Genomic DNA, 11,048 nt, shown 5'->3' with positions numbered 1-11,048 from the left:
TATTTTTAAATATTGTTCACAATTTTCTTATTATAGAATTAAAAATTCAATATATATATATATATATATATAAGGGTATATTTCAAATGGAACCATGTTTATTTGTACAACCAATGCAACCCAATCAATTGAGATATTTATGGAAATGATGAGAGTTCATTTGTTATGATTTGAATATTTATGGAAGATGATTAGAGTTCATTAATTATGATCAATACTTTATATTAGGAAACAATCACAACTTTTATAAAATCACATATTCATCAAATTAAATGAACGGTTGAGATTAAATTGTATTGATTGTATAATGTATTGATTCAATTATTCTTGGCAATGAAAACAAACATTCAATATCATATTTATATATTTTCTATTGAACCATCAATAATATACGTTAATAATAAATAGTATTGTATTCATATATTTTTAAATCCAAATACATAACAATCGATTCATCTTTTATTGATGATATATGTTGTATTTTGGTCGAGATGCAATTTTTTTTTTAATTTGAACGTAAATTTATTAGTCGTTCCTCTTTCAAACAACGAGATTTTATTATGTTGTTCATATAAAATACTTAGCGTCAACTACAAATTTGGTCCATGTGGTTTGCCAAAGACAATACTTTAACCTAAAACGGATGAAATACCAGATAGATGAGGACTAGAAATTGTTGAATCAATTTCTTCTCCAAAATGGCTGGTAATACCACTTACGAGCGGATAGACCGCAACGACCTAGCCCAAACCTACTTAAACAACCTAAAGGCTTCACTACTAAAAGATCTGGTTTTTTCGATGGGCAAATCCGTCGGAAAAACAACTTTTCGACGGATTTACAAAAACCACGCGGCTAAACCAAATTATAAAATAGATTTGTTGGTATATAATATTTATTGTTGTCTCTAGAAGCTTTGGTATCAATTAATGGGTATTATTTGAATCCATGGTTTTCTCCTATAAAAGCACGTTTGATGTAGTTTATAGGAAGGTTAATTAAAGGTGTTATATCATATCATATCATCTTTCTTTATCTCAACCTACATAGATTGACTTCTTTTAAATTAGCAAACCTTTTTCAAAAAGGGTATAATGGTAACCCTTTGGTCTATGAACTAATTTGTGGTTATTTTGGATCTTCTCTTGATGAATAGTCACGAAAATATCTGATTATCTTTAAGGGACTCGAACTGATAATCTTAAGGAGAAATCCCTAAAATCAAAACATTATTGTTAGTTGAACTAACCCCTCAAGCTGAACGTAACACCCATGTTCTTACGATTAATCGTGTAAAGGGGTAGATACTTTTTCGCAAGCCATTCGGTGACCAACCATTATTGAATGTTTGTGGCATTTGAATCAAGAGCCTTGGTTGTGTTTGGATGTAGAAAAGTTGTGTTGAAAATCATCGGGGCGTTAAGAGAACTCTCATGCAAGTTCGGTCACTCACGAAGTCGCTGTATAGTGATTATTAGGCTCGGGCTAGTTTCATCACTAGTTTAACTAGTGGTGAAACTAGCGTCAGGCACTGAAAACTCGGGCTAGTTTCAGCGCTGGTTTAACTGGCGTTGAAACTAGCGTGTAAGTTTGACTTGCACAAAAAGACCGAAAATCGGGATTTTCCTCATTTTAGCCATAACTCTCTCATTTCTTACCCGATTTGAGTGATTCTTTTTGCTAACGATTCGTATTTTGAAGATCTTCAAGATAGAAACAAATATGATTAAAGGTTATTTGATGATTTTGGAGTTCATAGAAGTTGAAGGTAAGATCACATCTTTGGTCCTTTGAATCTAGCGTTTGGTTCTTTTTAGCTCAACCCTCATTTCTTCTCTTGGGTTTGTTTGTGTATTTTTTGGAGTAAAGAAAGTGTTCTTGAGAAGCTATATACCATAGATCTAGAAGTTTAGCTTGAAGATCTAAACTCTTCGTTGCAGAGGCTCAAATTTGGGGTAACACCTAGATTTAGCCAAAATATAGCAAGATGAATTCAAATTGATTTGTGAAAACTATGTACATACCAAAGTGAATATTTTCAACTATTAAAGTCTTTTACTTGATGTTTATCAAATATGTTGAGTATTTGACGGAGTTTGCATATTTGGTAAATTTGGGTTAGTAAATCTTGTGAAATACCTGTATTGGGTTTTTTATACACAAATCTTAAGAATATGAACCTTTGGTGATTTATTGTACAAATAGAGATTTTTGATATAAATGCACTTTGGTGTATGCGGTTTTATAAATCGTTTGAAAAATGCATGTTATTGTGTTATGGGACATTTTGGGAATATAAATGGTATGATTTAATTGGAAAATGATTTGTCCCAACTAATGATGTATTTTTGAGTTAATCATTTCTTTGAAGCATGTATTTGCATAAACGTTAGTTAAATACGTTTTATTGCTTTTGATAACTTTTGTCAAATAGTCAATTGTGTTGTTGAGCCCTTGCCTCGGTTTGAATCGGATAAAGTCTTGGGCACATCCGTCCGGTTCGTTTTTTTTTTGCTCTACATTAAGCTTATGAATTTTATATGTGGTTATGACATATTTATTGAGAATTACATGTTTCAAGTGTGTTAGTCATTCAGTTGATGTGATGTAATTTGGACTGTAATGCAATGGATCCATAGATATATGAGTTGGTTGGAATGAGATAGTATTCCCCATATTGTAGCTAGAGACTCGGATCAGCGAAGGACTCGAGGTAAAGACTTGGATAGAGTTGAACTCGATGACCATATGATCCGTAGTGGAGGTGTCCAAGTAAAGACTTGGATAAAGTTGAACTTGATGACCTAGTAGTCCGTAGTGACTGTCATTTCTAGTGAATAAGCTTAACTTGAATTTGGGAGATCCCAAGGTAAAGACTTCGATAGAGTGAACCTGCTGATTCTCCAAGCAAAAGACTTGGATAAAGTTGAGCTTGTTGACCCATTTGACTAAAGACTCGGATAAGTTGATGTCAATGTTTGTTTATCCATAAATGATGCTTATATTCTTGGTTGTGTGAATATTGGATTTTGGTTGCATTTAAATGTGTGTTTTGGTTAATGGGTTTTCATCATGGAAATGGTAGGTTTCATAAAGATATTGCTATTACTAAAAAGACATTTCATTTATGAAATTACAATTTAAATCAATAGTCTTTCGGTTTTATCGTTTTATGATTATGATGATGGAAACTGCTTCAACTCACTAGGCGTTAATCCTAACATTTTCTTTGTTGGCATGTGCATCAGGTCTTTGGGAAATGGTACTAGGGACACCGTGATGCGATGCGTGCTAGATAGATGCATAAGAAGGACTTAGCTATTTGTTGATGTCTTCCGCAATTGTGGAGATAGCAACAATATTTGAGTTATAGTAACATCCGACCTTAACTTAGTCATCTAAGGCTCGGTCTATCATTGATTGATGTTGATTTTAGATTTGATATTCCAGGTAATTCAAGTATTGACTAATAGGGAAAGGATTTGCTTTTTATTTGTTGTATTAATGGAAATTTTAAATTAATCGCTCTTTCCAAATTAAATTTGAGGGTGTTACACCGAAAGGGTAGGAAATTTATATTAATTGGTCCTATTGGTCCTCACATTCGATGGTCGTAAAAAGTCAAGACCAATCTGTTCCGACTGACTCCAATTAAGAAGTGTTATTTAAGTACATATGGTCGATGATTGGTGTTAGTAGACTTGATAGCTACTCGGCTTACACAATTTCGGTCCTACGATCATGTAGTTGTTCTTTTTCTTGGCTTATTTGGTTTTATCATTATGTTTTTTAATGAGCTCACAATCAATCGTACATCTTTTGTCATCATGACCAACTTGATATCATTACAACAAAATTGGATTTATAGGACACCCCCAATCTTTAAGCGTCTCAATAGACCGCTTTATATAATTTAATTTATAGAACCAAAATATAAAGCGTTATATCTAAAGGTGTTGTAATAAGTTTATATGACGCTTTTGAGTGTCTTAACAAATATTTTAGGACAATTTTAATACCAAGTGTCACATTAGCAACTTTATAGGACATTTGTTTTTATAGGACCGTTTTTCGAATAGTGTCATATAAAGTTGCCAATGAGACGCTTTATATTAAAAGTGTCTTAAAAAACTTATTACGACGTCAAAAAATGTCATATAAACTTATTATAACGCCTTTAGATTGGACATTTTATCTTTTGGTTCTATAAACTAAGTTCTATAAAGAGGTCTATTAAGACGCTTAGATATTGGAAGCGTCCTATAAACCCGATTTTATTGTAGTATATGCCTCTCTTTTTTATTTGATTTACTTCTTGAAAAGTCTTCAGTTTTTAGCTAAAATTTACTGAAAAATTGCTCTTTTACCTCATTTACTTCTTGAAAATTCTTCAACTTTTGAATGATATTTGGCACTTCTAATTAAATGTTTCTTTCTTTTTTTGCATAAGAATTAAATAGGTGTAATTATTGTAGTTGTAACAAATTTATAAAATATTCCCAATTGTAGAACGCCATTAATGATATATCTTTTAATAATAAGTCCGTTAGGTTGAAATATATATCAGATAATGTGATTACCAGATTTGTAAACGTTAATGCACATGACGATCGGTCCATTTGTGACCCTTTGTACTGAACGGATTGTGTTTGTGCCTTTTCACATGTGTTTATATTCAGTTACGTTTGTATTCTGAATTTTTCTTAAGAAACATATGTATTTTATTTTATGTTGGTACAAGGGCAGTCGCTAAGCAGCTAATCAGAAGGCGACGAAAGCCTTTTTTTTTTTTTCCTTTTTCAGAATAGGCTGAAGGAGAGTGAGAGTTCGAAGTTGAGTAAATACGGTTTAAGAATTGAGAAGATCAAAAAGCTGAATTTCTAATGGTATTCAAGATTCTCTGCTGATTTTTCTACCTTAGTTCGGACCCAAAAATTTCTTTGTCCCCAACACCCTTTAATTTCAACTTGGGACTTAGCTTGGCACCAGGGCGGCTTGAATCTCAATGACCAAGAATTGGCAATTGACGCGGGAAGGTTTCTGCTCATTGCAGTCACCTTCGGGCTTCTTCTAACACTTATACGAAATTTAACATGTGGACACAAAAATAATTGAGTCACAAAGTAATTCATAGAGTTCTAACAACTAGCATAGCAGTGATATTGGTTGTGAAAGACAATGACGGTTTTCTATAAAAACTGCTACTTTTAGGGGGAAATTAAACTGACGTTGATTGGAAGAAGAAAAACGGAAGTCCAAATTAATAGAAACCATAAGGGTAGTGTCTAATTAGTATGAACTTGGGCTCCAAACGTCAAAAGTAACAGAAGGTCTCAGGTTCAAATCCAATGAAGAATAACAATCTCCTTGTAGTCAACGGAGGTTCAAATACGGTGACTCCAGACTACCCACAAAACAGTCGTCCTGATATTGGTCAGCTCGTATAGTCCAAATTAATAGACCTGTAAATTATTAATTCGGAAAGATGGTTGTAAAATTAATAATGGTTGATCTTATTTTAAATTAAGTAATACAAATTCCAAAGGGGTTTTCAAGGGTTAATCTTAATTTATCTATTGATTTGTGGTTGAGATTGGATCTCACAGTTATCACAAACTAGTCAGTTCTCCATTGAATGAGCCCTTATATGTATAATGATATACATGACATATAGAGAAACAAAGTTGCTGCTATATATAAGTCACGCTTTAAAAAACGTCGTGATCTCATAAGACTTGAGACTTGACCTATGACTACACCACATCTCATACCATTTAAAACCTTGGTTCTTACTGCATTGAATTTGATCCAAACGTTTAGCCATGTCATAATGGGAAGAAAATTTGTACTCCCAAAATTTCACGTTCAAGTTATATCCACCAATCAAGTGAATACATATCATTATACAGTGAATTTTATGACAAATTTTTATTTTAAATTATAATTGAGAAAAAAAACATAAAATTGCCATTATACATGATCTTGTAAAATATAAATGTAAAACAAATGCCATAAATATAATAATATAATTTAAGAAAAAACAATAGTAAACAGATGTCATAAACCTTCATTTTACGAGAACGCAAGAACATCATTTTACTATAGACAATCACATGCGATACTATTATTACATCACATATGATACACACGTGATACTAAAGCAGAGACACGGACGATTTTCGATGCGATCTTGGTTGCGGGCCAAGTCGCTCTTACACCACTAAGCCCCCTCACATGTATTATCACATGCATCATCATAATTTCCTTAATTCTGAACCCATTTTGTAATATCCCACGTCGGTTCCGTGGAGAATGAATGCTGTCTTGTAAGGGATTGAATATTTATTGATTAAATGCATAACTGTATTTTGCTATCGACGATACAGAGTTCTTAAGCGGACGGATCGTAAGATCTCATACAAAATAACAGCTGAATCAATTAATACGAGATATTATACGATTTGTATATATAAAGAAGTACATAAAAATATATAGTCTTTTTCAAGATACTCGACATGTAATTAATTATATGAATATATAAGTGAAGAAATTATTGAACAGAATTGAAATTATTATGCATTGGGTGTCGTGGAGGTCCAGAATCCAAGCATTTATGTTTTTGCTGAATTTGCATGGTATCATAAGGCAAAAATTAAAGAGGTATGGTTGGCAGCTCTACTTACACTTGCATATCGGTTTTTATGGTCTAATTGCATCACATTAGGCTGGTCTATTTTCAGTTCGTTGGTGCTTTATTCTTTCGGTCACATCATGGTATTAAGTGTAAGATGGTTCAGTCATCCTAACCAAGCCACGGCTACGTATGTCGGTTTGCTTGGGTCAGGCCACGGGGAGGCGTATGTGTGGTGTTTTCGGAAATAACTTGTTTCTATTAACATCGATCTTGATGACGGGTGTTTTGGAAACGATATATTTGTCTTTATGAGATAGGGTTAAGGTCTGGGCATATTTTATTCACCACAAGTTGTTTATTCGTTGGGTGGTATATATATATTTAGCGAGTCTCTTTGGTTATATATATATAGAGAGAGAGAGAGAGAGAGACGAAGGATGGTGTAAAAGAAAGAGTTAATGTGAGAAGCGACAGAAGGGATATCCATCCTTAATCACTTTTAATCTCATTTTCACTCATGAATTGCGTTTTAGAACAGAATTGATCTGGTGCATCTCATTAGTGTTGATCTTCAATTAGGATTGATCTGGAGATCTTTTCTTATCCTTCTCATCGGAATCCAACAATTAAGATTATATATTTATAATTAAGTTCACATGAGACCAAAATGTTTTCGTAAGACACGTGAGATCACAAAATAAAACTGAAAGTTCACAATAATTCATTGTAAAGGTATGAAAAACACCTAACATTTATAGCAAAAACACTGTGAAGGTTTACCTTTAAAAACCTTCATAGTGTTTTTGTTGTAAAGGTTCATTGTTATTTAAATGATTTCAAGGCTCTCACAAAAACAGTTTGATCTCACATCCCAAGTCTATATACATACTATGTGTGTATATATATACACACACACACACACACATACATATAGACTTGGGATCCATGAGATCAGTCTGTTTTCGTGAGACCACTTTTTTACACTTGAAAGTTCACAGCAAAAACACTGTGAAAGTTACATTTACAATGTTTTTTTCACAATGTTTTTGCTGTAAAGGTTCGACTTTTTTTTTACCTTCACAGCGTTTTGCTGTGAAGTTTCAAATGTAAAAAAGTGGTCTTACATGTCTCATAAAAAAAGATCGGTCTCACGTGAACCCAACCCCCTATATATGTATATATGTGTGTGTGTACATGTATATATATATATATATAGGGAAGGGTTCAAACGAGAATTTCTGTGATTTACGAGAATGCGAGAAGAACCTATTAACATCATATTATGATAACAATGAAAATTAAAAGATTTTTTAAATTTAGAATAATATTAAAAATAATGCAAAAAGTTTTGAGCGGGGAAGAGTAATCTTGGAATTCAAAGAGATAAAATTTAAAAAACACGATCATAAACTCCGATCATCCGGCAACTAATAATATCATGGGCTGGTTATCGGTTATCTAGTAGACAACTAAGGAAGAAGGTGTGATAATCTTGGAGGACGAGATCGAACAAGATTCAAGGAATCAACAATGAATCAATGGTTCGGCTAGGGTTAGATTGATTCCTTTATTTGGGTGTGATGATCATGTGATCATGCAACGAGGTATCAACTACGAACTGAGTTTCACATGAGATAGTTCATATTTGGGTTTGACTACATTGGGTGTGATATTCATGTGATCAATTTGATTTGGGTGTGATAATCGTGTGATCAATTTGATTTGGGTATGATAATCATGCGATAACGCAACAATAAATCAATTAGGAACCAATTTTCACAAAAATATGATAAACACACCTAATTGATATGATCAATTCGATTTGGTTGTGATAATTATGTGATTATCACACCTAATCAAATCTCTCAGAGTGTTGTCGAACTCAATAGTGTATATCAGTTTAGCGATTATCACATGTTTATCATTTGGGTGTGATAATCGATTGGTTCGACGTGGGTTAGATCTCTTTCTTGATTTGGGTGTGATAATCATGTGATCATGCAACGAGGTATCAACTACGAACCGAGTTTCACATGAGAGGGTTCATATTTGGGTTCGACTACATCGGGTGTGATAACCATGTGATAATGCAACAATGAATCAACTAAGAATGGATTTTCAAAAACATACGAATCAGATTTGGGTTCGACTACATTGAGATGTAATAATCATGTGATAATCACACCTAATCGAATCGATTAGAGTGCGATCGAACTAAAAGTTGTATATCCATTTAGAGATTATCACATGTTTATCATGATTTGGGTTGATAATTGATTGTTTCGACTAGTTTAATTTAGTGCTGATCACATGTTTAACACAGTTAATATATCGAACTAAGGATCCAAGATTGAATGTGATCACATGATTAACACATTTGATCACACGATTACCACAATATGATCAACACGTTCCGTTGAACGTGAACAATCCCAAGCAAAACGTATGGGATAATTCTAATTAATTAAAATAAAATAAAAATTATAAAAAATACCTAATTACATTAGTGTTCTTATTGACTTATTTGTATTTAATATCATTTAAATGATTGATTAAAAAAGTTTGAGGTTAGTAGGTTATTCTCACATTCTCGTAAATCACAGAGGTTCTCGTTAGAATCTCACACACACACACACACACACACACACATATATATATATATATATAGGGTCATTCAAGGGAGAACTGGTTAGTTTGTGATAACTGTGAGATCCAATCTCAACCACAAACCAATAGTTAAATTAGGAAACTAATAATTTTGGTAATTTGACTTAAACTTTTAATTAAAGGGAATTTTAGGTATTTTTAAAATCTTATATATATTTTCTCTCCTCTCTTCGTCGAGCTTTATTTTGGGAAACCATATGCTAGCAAACACATAATGCATACTGTGATACGCTTCATAAAATAACGAAAAAACACAGTGTGATACACTTAGTAAAACAACATTACCTGATATATTGTGTTACACTTTATAAAACAATAAAAATATAATGTGATACACATCGTATAACGATAAATTTACACTATGATACCAGATCTGGTTGATGAACACAACTGTGATACCACTGTATTACACTCGACGTTACATCTCCAAATAGGTCTAGGTTACATCCAAAAACCTTACATCTTCTGCGTCACATCTCCGACGATATCTCGGTTACATCTCCGGCAAGATCTGGGTTACGTCCCCGATCTAAAATGAGATCTGAACAAAAACTAGAAACCAAAACTGATCTGGGTGTGCATAAACCAGATCTCTTGGGATATGAAAAACCGAAACCGATCTGGGTTGTTCTACAGGGGGAGTCGGACCGGTGAAGGTGAGTTGAAGAGATGATGATCGGTGGTTGGAGATGGATAGTAAATAAGAAGCAGTGGTGGCCAGAGATGGGCGAAGAAGGAGGCGTCGAACAGTGTTGGGCAAAGGGATCGATATAAAGTGTCGCACCAGAGAGGAAGCACGTTTTGGCGACGATGAGAAAAGAGGGTCATCGATGCGTCAAATCGTTGCGTCATAAGTTGTCTTCACTAGAAGATAGAATATAGATCAAAATCGCCCGATTTTGACAAAATGAGGATCTGATTTTTGTTACTCAAATTGTATACATGTGAGACTCATCTCTACCTTATAGTCAAAATGGCCCCAAAATAGTCAAAATCGTCTTTCATGGACGATTTTGGTGGTCATTTTATGGAAAATATCTAAAAAATGGTCATTTTGTTAATGTATTTATAGTACCGTGTATAAAATGGCCATTTTGGGTAATTTCATTTACGAAAAGAATTTAAACGAATTACATTTTCTTTTTTATTTGGTCCCATCAATTATTGGCATAAGTCGATTGGCTCCTAATGTATTTGCAGTATATTTTCTGTTTATTCTTTTAGTTTTATACTTATTTAATTAGGTGAAATAATCGAATTTATCTTTCAAAAATAAAACATAATTTATTTCAAAATTGTCATTTATTTAAGAATGTATGGTTAAAAATATTAAACAATAATCAATGAGAATGAAAAAAAATAGAAATTGTTTATTTTTATACTGATATAACAAGTTCATTTCCTTATAAACCTAAATTTTCATTCTTCATCAAACTAGGAGAATGTAAATTTATTCTCTATCATTTTCATTCTCATTTCCAATCGCCTTTTAACCAAATACCTCCTTAATTTTTTTTTCATCAGTTCTTAACCTTCAATTTGACCATAACCGTTGATAAAAGAATAAACGATTCAAATAAGTTTTTAAAATTAATATTAATTATTTGATTAACAAATGATTATATATCTTTTTCTATAAATAGATAAATATATACTCTCTCTCTCTCTCTCTCTCTCTCTCTCTCTCTATATATATATATATATATATATATATATATAGGGGCCTATTCAAGGGAGAACTGAGTTG

The sequence above is a fragment of the Cynara cardunculus genome (assembly GCF_001531365.2).
Source record: "Cynara cardunculus var. scolymus isolate 2C chromosome LG 11, CcrdV1, whole genome shotgun sequence".
Lineage (NCBI taxonomy): Eukaryota > Viridiplantae > Streptophyta > Magnoliopsida > Asterales > Asteraceae > Cynara > Cynara cardunculus.
Note: the sequence above shows the minus strand (reverse complement) of the source record.